This window comes from Neovison vison, chromosome 13 (genome assembly GCF_020171115.1).
Source record: "Neovison vison isolate M4711 chromosome 13, ASM_NN_V1, whole genome shotgun sequence".
Lineage (NCBI taxonomy): Eukaryota > Metazoa > Chordata > Mammalia > Carnivora > Mustelidae > Neogale > Neogale vison.
Genome location: NC_058103.1, coordinates 93,076,861 through 93,091,300, shown reverse-complemented (window position 1 = coordinate 93,091,300; position 14,440 = coordinate 93,076,861). Strand labels below are relative to the sequence as shown.

At 41.7% G+C, this 14,440-nt stretch overlaps 1 protein-coding gene across 1 annotated transcript in view; it reads right to left on the bottom strand.

The window, feature by feature from the left end:
- Window positions 1–14,440, bottom strand: part of RYR3 (ryanodine receptor 3) — a 515,475-nt gene that overhangs the window by 341,410 nt on the left and 159,625 nt on the right. The window contains exon 2 of the mRNA XM_044230143.1: window positions 13,468–13,587. The gene's annotated coding sequence lies outside the window, so the exon portion shown is untranslated. The remainder of the gene's footprint in view (window positions 1–13,467; window positions 13,588–14,440) is intronic.

Below are 14,440 nucleotides of genomic sequence, written 5' to 3'. Positions count from 1 at the left end.
CCTAACCTCTCTTCTGAAGTCCTGATCCATATGTCCAGATGTCTATCAAAATTTTTCCCTGTGTCTCTTACTGGCCTTTTGAACTCAACATGTCCAAACCTTAATTCATAAGCTCTACCACCACCCTCTGGCCTGATTTATGCCTTTCCAAATAAATTTCTTTCACTAAATAAAATGCCCTCTATAGGCAGCTGAAGTATTACCTCTGGGGTCACACTTGACTATTCCCATCTTCATTCTTTAGCCATCCTATGCATTCTGTTAGTCATATCTGAATGGCACGTATAGCATGGAGCATGGGTGTGGTGCAAAAACAATGAATACTGTTACACTGAAAAGAAATTATAAAAAAATTATACAGGAAAAAGAATAATAAAAAGTTATAAAAGAAAAATAAAACAAAAAAATAAAACACTAAAGAAAAAAAAAAAACCCTGTCTATTCACTTCCCTTTTTTGTATGAAGAATCCATACAGCTTTCATAAGTTCATGTTCTCCTATGACAACACATTCCTGTTCACATTCAGCTCTTATCCTTGCTACTTCAAAATCCCCTCACCTCCTCTCTTTCCTTTTGCATATGCCAAAGCTGCACTCAGTTTAATCCCCTCACTAATAGTGCCATCTCTTAGTTCTTTCTTTTGCAACCTCAATCTCTCCTCCTCTAGAGCCTTTTTCTCTGCCTGGAAACGTGTTTGTGTTTGTCACTGTGGAAACCCCTCTATAACCTGGATTCTGCTTCAACACTATTTTTGCTTCTTCCTTTTTTGGGTGGTTGGGGCAGAAGGAGAGGGAGGGAGAGAACCTTAAGCAGGGTGCACACCCAGCACAGAGCCTGACGTGGGGCTTGATCTCATGACACTGGGATCATGACCTGAGCCAAAGTCAAGAGTAGAAGTCTCAACTGACTGAACCACCCAGGCACCCCTATTCTTCCTTTTAACATTAAACTGCTTCAAAGAGTGGTGAACACTCAATAATGAAGTTCTGATTCAGGTAACAACAGAGAAGCTTATAGCAGAATAACTCTCTTGACAACTGTTACAAATTCTGAACAAAAATTTCAAAAAACTCTTTGAAGGCACTGGAGAGTAACCTAAAGCTGGAAGGAATAGGACTCTTGAAAGATGGGAAGCCCAATAAGCGATATCTACATTTGACTAAATTTTCCCTGGAGGGTGCGTCCTCTGTTCATGGGCTTCATGGGGATAAGCCTCAGGAAAAAGCTGCTATGGAGCCAGAGGCCTGACTCTGGGCTGTCAGAATGTCAGGAAACTAAAAAGGAGAATGCTGGAAAAATCAGAACCATCACAGATGAAAACTTAAAGATCAGCACACGAATGTCCTTCAAATTGTTTGGCCAACTCAAATGCAGGGCAATATTTCAAGGATCCAAAGGAAGGGGTTTGGGTTTAGAAAAAAAAATAAATGAAACAAGATGGGATTGGGAGGGAGACAAACCATAAGAGACTCTTAATTTCACAAAACAAACTGGGGGTTGCCAGGGGGCGTGGGGGTAGGGAGAGGGTGGTGGGGTTATGGACATTGGGGAGGGTATGTGCTGTGGTGAGTGCTGTGAAGTGTGTAAACCTGGCAATTCACGGACCTGTACGCCTGGGGCTAATAATACATTATATGTTTATTAAAAAATTAAAAATTATAAAACAAAACAAAACAACAACAACAACAAAAAAAAACTCAGAAGGGCTTGAATCCCAAGAACAAGGACTATATTCTAGGACTAAAACTCAAACCAAAATAGACTAAACCTCCATAAGATCAAGGAGGTCCACCAATAATTTAACCACCTGCTAGATTACACAATATACAATTATACAATACTCTTCAGGGAAGATAAAAAATGAGAACTACAAAATGCCACCTACAATGTTCTGTACACCATCACTAGATATCAAAAGAAATAGGAAAATGTGACTCATAATCAAGAGAAAGCTCAGTTAGTAAGAGCAGACCTACAGACAATCTGGATACTGGTATTAATAGTCAAGTATTTAAAATAAGTATTATAAATATGTTAATAAATCTATAGGAAAAAATGGGAATAATGGCAAAAGAGAATTTGGGGTTACTATGTAAAACCTTAGAAGTGAAATGATGGAAATTTCAGAATTTAAAAATACATACCTAGAAAAAAATTCATTGTTGGGAGTTAATGGCACATTTATTTATTTTTTTAAATATTTATTTATTTATTTATTTGATAGACAGAGATCACAAGTAAGGAGAGAGGCAGGCAGAGAGAAGAGGAAGCAGGCTCCCTGCTGAGCAGAAAGCCCAACACAGGGCTGGATCCCAGGACCCTGAGATCATGACCTGAGCCAAAGGCAGAGGCTTCAACCCACTGAGCCATCCAGGTGCCCCAAATGGTACATTTGTATTAAGTAAAAGTATCAATTAACATAAAGACAAGCCAGAAGGAAATATTCAAACTGAAGCACAGAGAGAAAAATAGTTGAAAAAAATAAACCATTTTACAAACCTATAGAACACTATCAAACAGTTTAATATATAAGTAATTGGAATTTCAGAAAGAACAAATGTGGCAGAAAAAAATATTTTAAGAAGTAATGGCCCCCAAGTTTCCAAACTTCATTAAACACAAATTAAACCACAATAACCAAAAGATCCATGAAGCTCAGCCAAGCCCAGGCAGGATAAATGCAAAGAAAACTACCCTCAAATGTAATCACTCAAACTAAAAAGCAAGAAGATGTTCTGAATCTTGGAAAAGATTATCCCAACTTCTCTTCTGAACTTCTGTTTTATATATTCAGATGCCTATCAAAATGTCTTCTTGGATGTCTTACAGTACTTTTGAATTCAACATGTTTAAAATCAAAGATAAAGAAAATTCTTAAAACTTGCCAGCAAAAAAAGACTTACTACATAAAGAGGAATCATAAGAATGATAGCTCACTTTTCATTAAAAAAAAAAAAAAAAAAAAGAAAGGAGACTGAAAGATGGTAAAACACCATTTTTAAAGAGATAAAAGAAAAAAAATCAAGAAATTTACAGAGAAAATATCCTTCAAAAATGGAGACAAAATAAAGACATTGTCAGTGAAATAAAAGCTGGGTATACACTATGGAGTATTATGCCTCCATCAGAAAGGACGAATACCCAACTTTTGTAGCAACATGGACGGGACTGGAAGAGATTATGCTGAGTGAAGTAAGTTAAGCAGAGAAAGTCAATTATCATATGGTTTCACTTATTTGTGGAGCATAACAAATAGCATGGAGGACATGGGGAGTTAGAGAGGAGAAGGGAGTTGAGGGAAATTGGAAGGGGAGGTGAACCATGAGAGACTATGGACTCTGAAAAACAACCTGAGGGTTTTGAAGGGGTGGGGGGGTGGGAGGTTGGGGGAACCAGGTGGTGGGTATTATAGAGGGCACGGATTGCATGGAGCACTTGGTGTGGTGCAAAAATAATGAATACGGTTATGCTGAAAATAAAAAAAATTAAAAAAAGAGAGATACTCTTCTTCCAAATAAATAATACTTTCAATGTGTATGAAAAAAAAGGATGATTTTTTTCCTTTTCTTAATTTCCTGAAGACAACTAACTTTGAAACAAAAATAAAAAAGTACTGCATGGAGCACTGGGTGTGGTACAAAAAACAATGAATACTGTTACGCTGAAAATAAGTAAAAAATAAATTTAAAAAATAATTAAAAAAAAAAGAAAGTACTGCATATTATGTAACATAAAAATAAAACATGTGACAACACTAGCACAAAGGATTAAAGGAAAGTGGTATAATGCTACTCCAGACAGACTCTGAGAAGTTAAGGATTTATCCTGCAATCCCTAAAGTAATGACTAAAAAATAATGCACAGACATAGAGCTAAAAGGTCAACTCAGGAGACAAAATAGAATACTAAAATATATTTGATTTATCCTAAGGAAGTTTAAAAAGAGAGAGAGAGAAACAAGAATAAAAACCAGAGGAAACAAAAGAAAACAAATAGCAACATGGTAGACTAAAACTCAATGGTATCAAAAGTTACAATAAATTTAAGGGACTGAACAATAACACAGCAGAGATTGTAAAAAAGGGTGAGGAGTAACATGTAACTCCATGTTGTTTATGAGGGACATGCCTTAAATACAAAGATATAAAAACAAGTTGGAAACAAAATAGAAAAAGAAGATATACCACAAAATAGTAAGCATAAGAGAGCTTACAGCTATGTTAATATCAAAGTATACAATAAGATCAAGGGTAAACAGGAGCAGTTGATAATGACACAATGATTAATTCAAAAGGAAAATAAAAATCATACACACACACACACACACACCCCTAAGAAGAGAGCTTTAAAATACTTGAAACAAAACTGACAGAACTCAAGGGAGACATACAAAAATCTTCATAGTTTTTAATACCTCCATCTCAGTGATTGATAGAGCATATAAATACAACACAGTAAGAAGAGAAGATTTGAACACCACGATTTGAACCATCTTAATATTCATAAAACACTAGCTAAAAACCAAAAAAGATCCACTTCTAAAAGTAGAACACACGGGGGGCGCGTGGCTCAGTGGGTTAAGCCTCTCCCTTCAGCTCAGGTCATGATCTCAGGGTCCTGAGATTAAACCTGGAATCAGGCTCTCTGCTCTCTGCAGGGAGCCTACTTCCCCCTCTCTCTGCCTGCTGCTCTGCCTACTTGTGATCTCTCTGTGTCAAATAAATAAAATCTTTTTAAAAAGTAGAACACACGGAATTTTAAGCAAGATAGACCACATGCTAGGCCATAAAACAGTCCTAATAAATTGCCAAGAATTTAAATCTACAGGCATGGTTTTGGTCATATCAGAATTAAATTAGAAATCAATAATAATAAAAACATACATCCCACTGATTCACTTTATTTTTTAAAACTATTCACTCATTGCTTAATCCTTTTCATTTAACTTACTCTGACTCTCATTCATATTTTACTTTAAATGTCGTAAATGTCCTGCTGATGGTCAAATCCAACAAGTCCAAATAAAATACTTATTCTTACACTATACACAAAAATAAACGCAAAATGGATTAGAGACCTTATTCAAGACCTGAAACCATAAAAATCCTAGAAGAGAACACAGGCAGTAACTTCTCTGACACTGGCTGCAGCAGCATTTTTCTAGTTATGCCTCCCGTGGCTAGAGAAACAAAAGCAAAATACTATGAGAACTATATCAAAATAAAAAGCTTCTGCACAGCGAAGGAAACAATCAGCAGTACCAAAAGACAACTACTGAATGGGAGAAGATATTTGCAAATGACATATCTGATTAAGGGTTAGTATCTAAAAATAAAGAACTTCTACAACTGAACACCAAAAAACCCAAATAATCCAATTAAAAAATGGGCAGAAGAGGGGCACCCGGGTGGCTCAGTTGATTAAGCATCTGACTCAGGTCTTGATCTGAGGATCATGAGTTCAAGCCCTGCCTTGGGCTCCACACTAGATATGGAGCCTACTTAAAAAAAGATGGGAAGAAGACATGAACAGACATTTCTCCAAAGACATCCAGATGGCCAAAGGACACATGAAAAGATGCTCAACAGGAGTCATCACCAGGGAAATGCAAATCAAAACCACAATGAAAGATCACCTTATACCTGTCAGAATGGCAAGAATGAAAAAGACAATAACAAGTGTTGGTGAGGATGTGGAGAAAAAGGAACCCTCGTGCATTATTGATGGGAACGTAAACTGGTACAGTCACTGTGGAAAACAGAATGGAGCCTCCTCAAAAAAGTAAAAATAGAATACCATATGATCCAGTAATCCCACTACTGGATATTTACGTAAAGAAAATAAGAACACTAGCTTTGAAAAATACATGTACGCTTATGTGTATTGCAGCACCATTTACAACAGTTGAGACATGCAAGCAGCCCAAGTGCCCTTTGATAGAAGGATAAAGATGTGGTGTGCCTACACAATGGAACATTATTCAGCCATCAAAGAGAATGAAATCTTGCCCTATGTGACCATGTGGATGGAACTAGAGGCTATTCTGCTGAGTAAAATTAGTCAGAGAAAGACAAATACCTTATGACTTCCTCATATGTGGAATTTGAGAAACAAAACAAAAGAAACAAACAAAAAAGCAGACTCTGAACTCTAGAGAACAACCAATGGTCACCAGAGGGGAGGTGGTGGGGGAGGGGTGAAACAGGTGAAGGCGTTTCAGAGTGCACTATGATGATGAGCAACGAGTTGTTGAATCTCTATACTGTATACCTGAAACTAGTACAACACTGTATGTTAACTATACTGGGATTAAAAAGTAAATATTTAACTCATTTAACTAATTCACTATGTGGGTCACTCATCAAGCAATGGTTCCTGATGACCTAACGAGTGTCTGACTCCATACCTGGGATAATAAGAGCTACTGCAGGGGTGCCTGGATGCTCAGTGGGTTAAGTCACTGCCTTCGGCTCGGGTCATGATCTCGGGGTCCTGGGATCGAGCCCCACATCAGGCTCTCTGCTCAGCCGGGAGCCTGCTTCCTCCTCTCTCTCTGCCTGCCTCTCTCCCTACTTGTGATCTGTCTGTCAAATAAATAAATAAAAATCTTAAAAAAAAAACCAAACTCCTACACTATAGGGGTGCCTGGGTGGCTCAGTGGTTAAGTCTGTGCCTTTGGCTCAAGTCATGGTGTCAGGGTCCTGGGATCGAGTCCTGCATCAGGCTCTCTGCTCAGTAGGGAGCCTGCTTCCCCCTTTCTCTCTGCCTGCCTCTCTGCCTGCTTGTCATCTCTCTCCGTCAAATAAATAAATAAAATCTTTAAAAAAAAATTCTGTTTAAAAAAAAAAATAAGGGCTACTGCATAAAAAACACTTTGTTGTGTGTAAAGCACTGTTATAAGTGTTTTATAATTAGGAACTTATGTAACTGAATCTTCATAATAATCTATAAGGTGGATACAGTTTTCAAGTCAAGGAAACTGAGGCAGTGAAAGGTGAAGTCATGGAAGCCATGGTCAGAGAGGCATTAAGTAGTGGAGCCTGAATTACCAGCTCAAATAGTCTTGCTCCATGGTCCACAGTCATGTGTCTTAACCATGGTCTTCACACCAGTGCTCAAGACTCGTGGAGCGGAGGCATCAAGACAAGTAAACTATCCAAATTCAGTGCAGTAGACGTTTGATCCCACATTCCCAGTGATTCCTGTGCCTTGTATCTTAAGACAGAGGCACTTAATCTGCCTTATTCCTCTGTATAAACTTATTTTTAAGAAAATACCTAATGTCATTTATACTAAAAAAATTACTATGAAAATTTAACATTGCTTCATGTGCTCTCTTGAAACATTTGCATTTTAATAGTTTCTACTTGATTTAAGCAAAATACCTATTTCTAACTTTGGAATGTCAGGCATTCGGAGGACAGATGCAGGAAATTTGTGGGAGAGGGTCTGGAGATCTGCCCAGGTGATCTTAAAAGTTAACCACATGAAAAAATATGGTTTCTCTGTCTTTAAGTAAGTTGGATCCATGATACTCTTAATTGCTGAGTACTATAGAATTAGTCATACAAGTTTGGAATGAATCATCTTCAGGAATTTACTTAACTTTATCTGAATTCTTGTATCCTTCTCTGTAAATGAGATCAGTATTTGCTCCATAGGATGATAAAAATTAAATGAGAGTATGAAGGCTCCCGCACAGTATGCAGCAATCAGCACGTGACGTCTGATAAATGGAAACCAAACGATCAAAACGGGTCACATTTTCCACCTATCACTCTCTCATGTGACAAGGCAGTTCTGATTTGTTTTGTTTTTTTTAAAAAAACCTAAGTTCTATAATAGTTTGGCTTTTCATAAGATTGTAAGTCTGAGAGACTACTGCTCAGAAGTTCAAAGAAAAGCATACACTCTCAGGCTGAGCCTTCTCTGCCAATGTGCACAGGCTTAGGTTTGTAGAAGACAACAGTAAATCTATTCTGAGCTGAAGATAATAAAAATAATAGAAAATAAGTTATTTTTAGCCTGGAATTCTCTCCTAATTTATGAAGATAATAAAAATAATAGAAAATTCTGTTTGCTGAAGATAATAAAAATAATAGAAACTAAGTTATTTTTAGCCTGGAATTCTCTCCTGATTTATGCCATCTACGTAATGATGTCTGCACGATCGCAGATGTTTAATCCTGGGTCCTCAGAACCTATTCAACCTCTCAGAAACCACAGCAGACTGTTATTTTTATTTTTCAAAAGAGGAGGTAGAGGGGAACAGGACTTCAGTTTGAAAACTGGATTTGAAATTGGATTGTTCATTTTGAATCTACCATGACCAGGACGTGTTCCCTGACCGAGAGGCAGAACTTCATTCCGAGACACCAGGAGCCTGAAGATTCCAGACATGCCACTGGCTTTTACAGGGCATGAGGGTGGGTGCTGGGGTGGCTCAGTCGGTTGAGTATCCGCCTTTGGCTCAAGTCATGATACATGATAACCCCAGGGTCCTGGGATTGAGTCCCGAATTGGGCTCCTTGCTCAGTGGAGAGCCTGCTTCTCCCTCAGCTTGTGCTCTCTGACAAATAAATAAATAAAATCTTCAAAAAAACTTTTTTAAAAGGCACAAGGGTTAAGTTTTTCACTTCACAATTTCCATTTCATCCTCATTAAAGTCAGTGAAACAACAAACCTTGGTCTGTTGAAACTGATCTTCAACAGAAAGTTCCCAAATGCTTCTTACTTTTTGATGATGTGAAATTAGGGAAGGCGGAAGTGAGGATTTGGAAAGGTGCTGGGGTTCCAGCCACATCAGACAAGGCCCGAGCAGTTAAATAATCATCCTCAATGAAGACTGCTGGGGGAATAAGGCTTACAAAATTCTTTTCTCCCTCTGCATGAGAACAGGACCTTCAGTTAACTGCCCAGTTTTGTTCTCAGGACAAGCTGGCGATATGTGAATTATGTTACTCGGGAACACTGCTTACAGTGAAAAAGATCCCTGACAGGCAGCCTGAGTCGGTACCGAGAAGACACCAATACCCCACAGAAGAAGCCTTATCTTTACAATTCCCCAAGCATAAGACTCTCCCAGCTGGGGGCAGATGTCCTTTGTGGGGTCCCCAAAAGTTAGGCCTACAGAGTTGTTAGAAGAAACCCTGGATCCCATAGTACATGAGGCTTGTATGTCATGGTACCTGCCTGAAGTGGACCTTGTTTCTTTGTATTTGAGCTGTCACCTGGGGTGGGGATTCAGAAGCAAGGATTCCCCCAAGGTGTGCCTGACACGTCCCAGTGGGTAAATGGTTCCGGTCCCACTGCACAGACTAGTGCCAAGCAGTCGAGGAGAGTCTCAGGAGTTTGGACGTTAAGTTAAACCAAGTAAGATCCACCACCCCTTTCCCCAGCTGGTACTATTAGTTCAAAACAGATGAGATAATATGGGCCAGAGGAAAAATAGTAAATTCCTGTGAACAAGTTTTCCACTTAAAAGTGACCTTAAAAGGTGCCTGTGTTGCTCCACCGGTTAAGCATCTACGTTTGGCTCAGATCATGACCCCAGCGTCCTGGGATGGATCCCTGCCTCGGGCTCCCTGCACAGTAGGGAGTCTGCTTCTCCCTCTCCCTCTGCTGCACACTCGGTCTGTCAAATAAAATCTTAAAAGAATTTGTTTTTTAAATAACAGTAAGATAGTATCTGCTGTTATTGATTTTAAAAAGAAGCAACATTTCTTTCCATGTTTCCTGGTCTCTGGTTGTAATTCTGAAGTCGTTCTTATAAAACAAGACCCCTTTTCATTCCTGGAGCTGTGCATCTTTGAAACGGAAGCTGAATAACAGTGCTCCCATCTGCTGACATTTGCAGTTTCAGAAGACCTTCAGAGAAGAGTGGGCCATGGCAAACAGAAAGTCACAAGAGCTCTCCAAAGTGTGAAATAGTCTCTATGTCTACAGCAAATGTTGGCATACTTTTGCTTCTCGTTCTACTACCTTCTCACTCCTCGCCTCAGGGTGACCGCCTCCTCTTAGGGCTTGTATACTAAGAATATCTTTTGAGAACCTTATCTCATCTCTTCTTTCTCAGAGGTCTGTCTTCTCCCTAGAATTTATCTCAATTTTATCTCTCTGGGTCTCAACTAGCCTGAAATACCCTTGACTGGGAATGCCAAGGTCAGGGGCAGCTCTTAGCTGGTGCTAAAAGTGGCGTTTGAGGTACGTGCCTCACCCTCAGTGCCAGGCTTGGGAATACACTTTCCTATTTCACCGCACGCCTTACGTTAGCTTCCGAGAACCTAAGAATGGCACAGGTGGTTGAGAAATTTCGCGGCAGGGAACTATGGGAAATAGTTCATGGGCAGGGTGAGGACAGGCGCCATAGTTGTAGCGGACTGCAGAAAAGACTGAAGCCTCAGAAAATGGTGGCTAGCAGGCGGTTCCCTGGAATGGTGACAAGAAGTTGTGAGAACTTATCCTTTCCATGAATTTCACCCTTTTTGTTTTTTTGAGAAGCACTCCTGGTGCCTTTCCTCATACTAGATACGGAAGGGACAACCGCTCATGTAACAATAGTGGGCATGTCAGCTGTGACAACTGCTGTATCCTTTGGGGAAAAGCAGCCCAATACTGTTCATGCTCCTAACACCGGTCATTCTTCTCCCTAAGAAGCAAAAGTAAACTAGCAAAGCCATATACATGTTTCTTAAGACCCATGAAGGCTACAGAGCATTATGGAATGGGCTAAAGGGTCAAAGAAAAGAAAGCAGAATGCCTATATATCCACTCCAAGTACAATACTGAAAACATGCAGGTACATGTGGACAAAGACCGAATGAAAAACAAATGAAAACAGTTGTGACAAGATGATAAAATTATGATGTTACATCTCTTTTTTACGCTAATTCCCTTGTTCTAAATTTTAAATGAAAAATTAAAATGATAACAACACTTAGGGAAGCCTGGGGGGCTCAGTTAACTGTCTGCCTCCTGATTTTTGGCTCAGGTGTCATCTCAGGGTCATGAGATCAAGCCCTGCATCAGGCTCAGTGCTCAGGGCATCTGCTTGGGTTCTCTCTCCCTCTTCCACTGCCCCCCCACCCTGTGCACATGTACGCAGTTTTCTCTCTCTCTCAAAAAAATAAAATAAGAACACTTATTCAGGTGGGTGTTAGGAAGGATATTTTCTCATCCTCAAATGCATTTATGTGTGCTATGGGTTATTTTTATTCCTAGGGGACACAAAATATTCTTGGGTTTGGATATACAGTTGTTTTTCATCTGGTTTAGGTATGATTAAATCATAGTAGCCCATGGTTACACAGACTCTACAATGTGCTAGGCACTTCGAGTGTATTAACTCACTTAATTCTCACAACAACCTTTTTAGGTAGTTACTATTAAATTCCCATGAAGCAGATGAGGAAACTAAGCTCAGAAAACTCGAGTACCTCCAAGATCCTGACTTAGTTGGTGAGTGGTAAGAGGTAGGACTCCAGTTCTGGCAGTTTGGCTCCAGAGTCCATGCCCTAAACCACTGCCCCAAGCCCTATGCAGGGGATGGCCAGAAAATGGACCACTGGTTTTCACCTCAGGCCAATGTTCTTCCTAGTGCACTGGACCATACCTCATCTGGCAGATGAGAAAACTGAAGACAAGTTTTGAGTGGCTCACCCATAGCTACATGACTAGCTAGGGGTTGAGAACTAAATTCTTGATTTCCACTCCAGTGATCCCTGATTTTTTACTCCAGTGATCTTCCTATTATCCCAGACTGCTGGGAATGAAAAGAAAAATATCTAGCTTAGGACAAAAGTGAATGAAGAAGACCTCAGGGAAATCAAGTCTAAAACCTTTAAAAGGAAAAAAAAAAAGATCTTCCTTTTCTTTTGCCTTTTTAAAAAGAGTTATTTATTATGGGGGTGGGGACAGAGGGAGAGAGAAAATCCCAAGCAGAGTCCCCACTGAGCTCAGAGCCTGACATGGGGCTTGATCCCAGGACTCCGAGATCAAGACCTGAGCTGAAATCAAGAGTCAGAGGCTTAACCAACTGAACCACCCAGTGACCCTCTCTTTATCATTTACTTTAATGGGACCCTGTCCTCACCCTGGCCATTGTCACAGATAGACATTTGTACTCGGGAATTGGTGACCCCCATGGGAGGGCAAAAACATGATGGAGAGGACAGGGGCATTTGGGAGATATGGCCAACATGGAGAATATCTAGTGTTCTAGGATGAACTACGGGTATGTGTCTGTGTCTGGTGTTCTATCGGGTGAACTACACATGTGTGTCTGTGGATTGTGTAGAGTCCTGTGGAGAAATGACATGCCCATCATGTGGGTCTACTGAAAAATACACTAACCATGTTCTGCTTTTAAAAAACTAAAAAAAAATAAACAAAAAATACGTGGTTCTGTGAGAAAACTGACCTTGGAGGGTAGGATGGTCACTTGTACATCAACATGGCTAGACTATAGTACTCCATTATTTAATCAAACAGCAATCCAGGTTTTGATGGGAAGGTATTTGAGAGATGTGATTAACATCTATAATCTGTTGACTTCAAGTAAAAGTCACCCTTGAGACTGTGGGTGGGCCTCAGCTCATCCTTTGAAGGTCTTCAAAAAATAACCTGGGGTTTCCCGGAGAAAAAGTATTCTGCCTCGAGACAGCATGAACTTCTACCTGAGTTTCTAACCTGCTGATCTGAAGTACAGACTTCAGACTTGCCAGCCCTGATAACTGCAAGAGACAATATCTTCAATCCACCCACCATCGGCCCCTCAAGAGACAGAGAGAGCTGTTTCTCTGGAAACAGCTGGAAACCCTGAGTGGTCCAAGGGTCTGTCCAGGACTGCGAAGTACTGTGATCATGCTGAGAGCACAGGTCCACCTGACATACAGATGACGAAAAGCCGGGACAGCCTGGAAGTGTGGCTGAAGAGACAGGGGACGTCACATGCCACTTGACGCAGGCAGGGACCCGAGCAGACGTTCCTCTCTGGCCCCAAGTGAGAGTGGACAGGCCGGGGGTGGTGCCCTCAGCACAGTGAAGATGGAGAGCAGTGTGCCTGCTGCAAAACACAGGCCCAAGCCCTGGAGAGTCCTTGGAGCCATAAATGCCACCTGAGAGTAAAGAACATGCGCCTGGGCTTCTAGGAATTCATACAAAACGGTGTTCTGGGAGGATGAGGAGACCCTCTTCTGTGAGGGCTGGCCGCAAGACATTCCTGGTGTCCGGCAGATGAGGTACCACTCTTTCTTCGCTGCTGTGGGTTCCTACTGCAGTGAGGTTGCAGCAGGATTGGGCAGATGTATGGTTTAAACCCCATCTACTTCCCCTTTTAAAAACAAAGGTGTTCTTTCTCACTTCCTCCCCATCACCCTCCTCCTCCTCCTCTCTCCCTGCAGCTCCTTCCCCGGAACGACTGCCGGGAGGCCGAGGGGAGAAGGGGCAGGGTTGGCGATCGATCTTACCTTGGCTTCGGAAGTGGGCTCCAAGAAGCACAGGCGGTTCCCGAGGCCCTCGGCTGCCAGGCAGAACTTCCTTTGCTCCTTGTGAATGTTCGCGATGCACTGGAGAACCACCTCATCTTCCTGCCAGCAGAACAGAGACACACGTGTGAGCCAGCGGTAGTCACCTCCCCACAGGGAACCAGGTCCCCAAGTCACCTCGCTCTATCGTTATCAGGTACACCGGGAGGTGCAGGCTTCTGCGTGGGATACCGGAAAGGGGAGTCTGCTCTTCACATGGCCCTGCTGAGCGCCTCCCCCGAGTCAGAACTCTTAGCTCCAGGGTGGGGCCCGCGGGAGCAGGTCCATGTATGCGGGACCCTCACTGCAGTGTGACCCTCACTGCTGGAACATGGGAAAGGCACGCAGTCCAGGTGAGCGGACAATTTCCACACGTGGGTGCATGAGAGTAAGCTGAAGCCATCTCCAGATAAACGACAGAAACGGGGCAGTGAGATGTGACCGAGGGGAAGAGAGACAACAGCAGAGATGAGGCAGAGATGGGATCCGTGCAGGGAAGGTCCACTTGGCATCAGGCTCAGACGAGGCAAGAGCCATGTTGTGGGGGGGCGGGGATGGGGGTGCATGTTGTGGGTAACATATTTGTCAGGGATGCAGGACACTGGGGATGGTGATAGGAGAATGAGTCCTAGACATTGGGAAAGGATGGCTGAGAGAAGCCTGGAGGGTTCACATGGGGAGGGGCTGAAGGTCAAGGAGGGGAACCACTCGGAATTCCAAAGAAGGGGGACCTCTCTTCCATGCATCCCTCTCAAAAGCAACCCCCCTGCGTCTTCAGAGACCTTGTTTGAAGAGCAATCCTCTCACTGATGGTCCAGAAATGAGGCCAACCTCTATTTACACTTACGTGCTTACCTCCTGCACAGCCCTGCCTGAGACCGAGGAAAGCATTTTCCTTACCATCCCTCTAATCTGT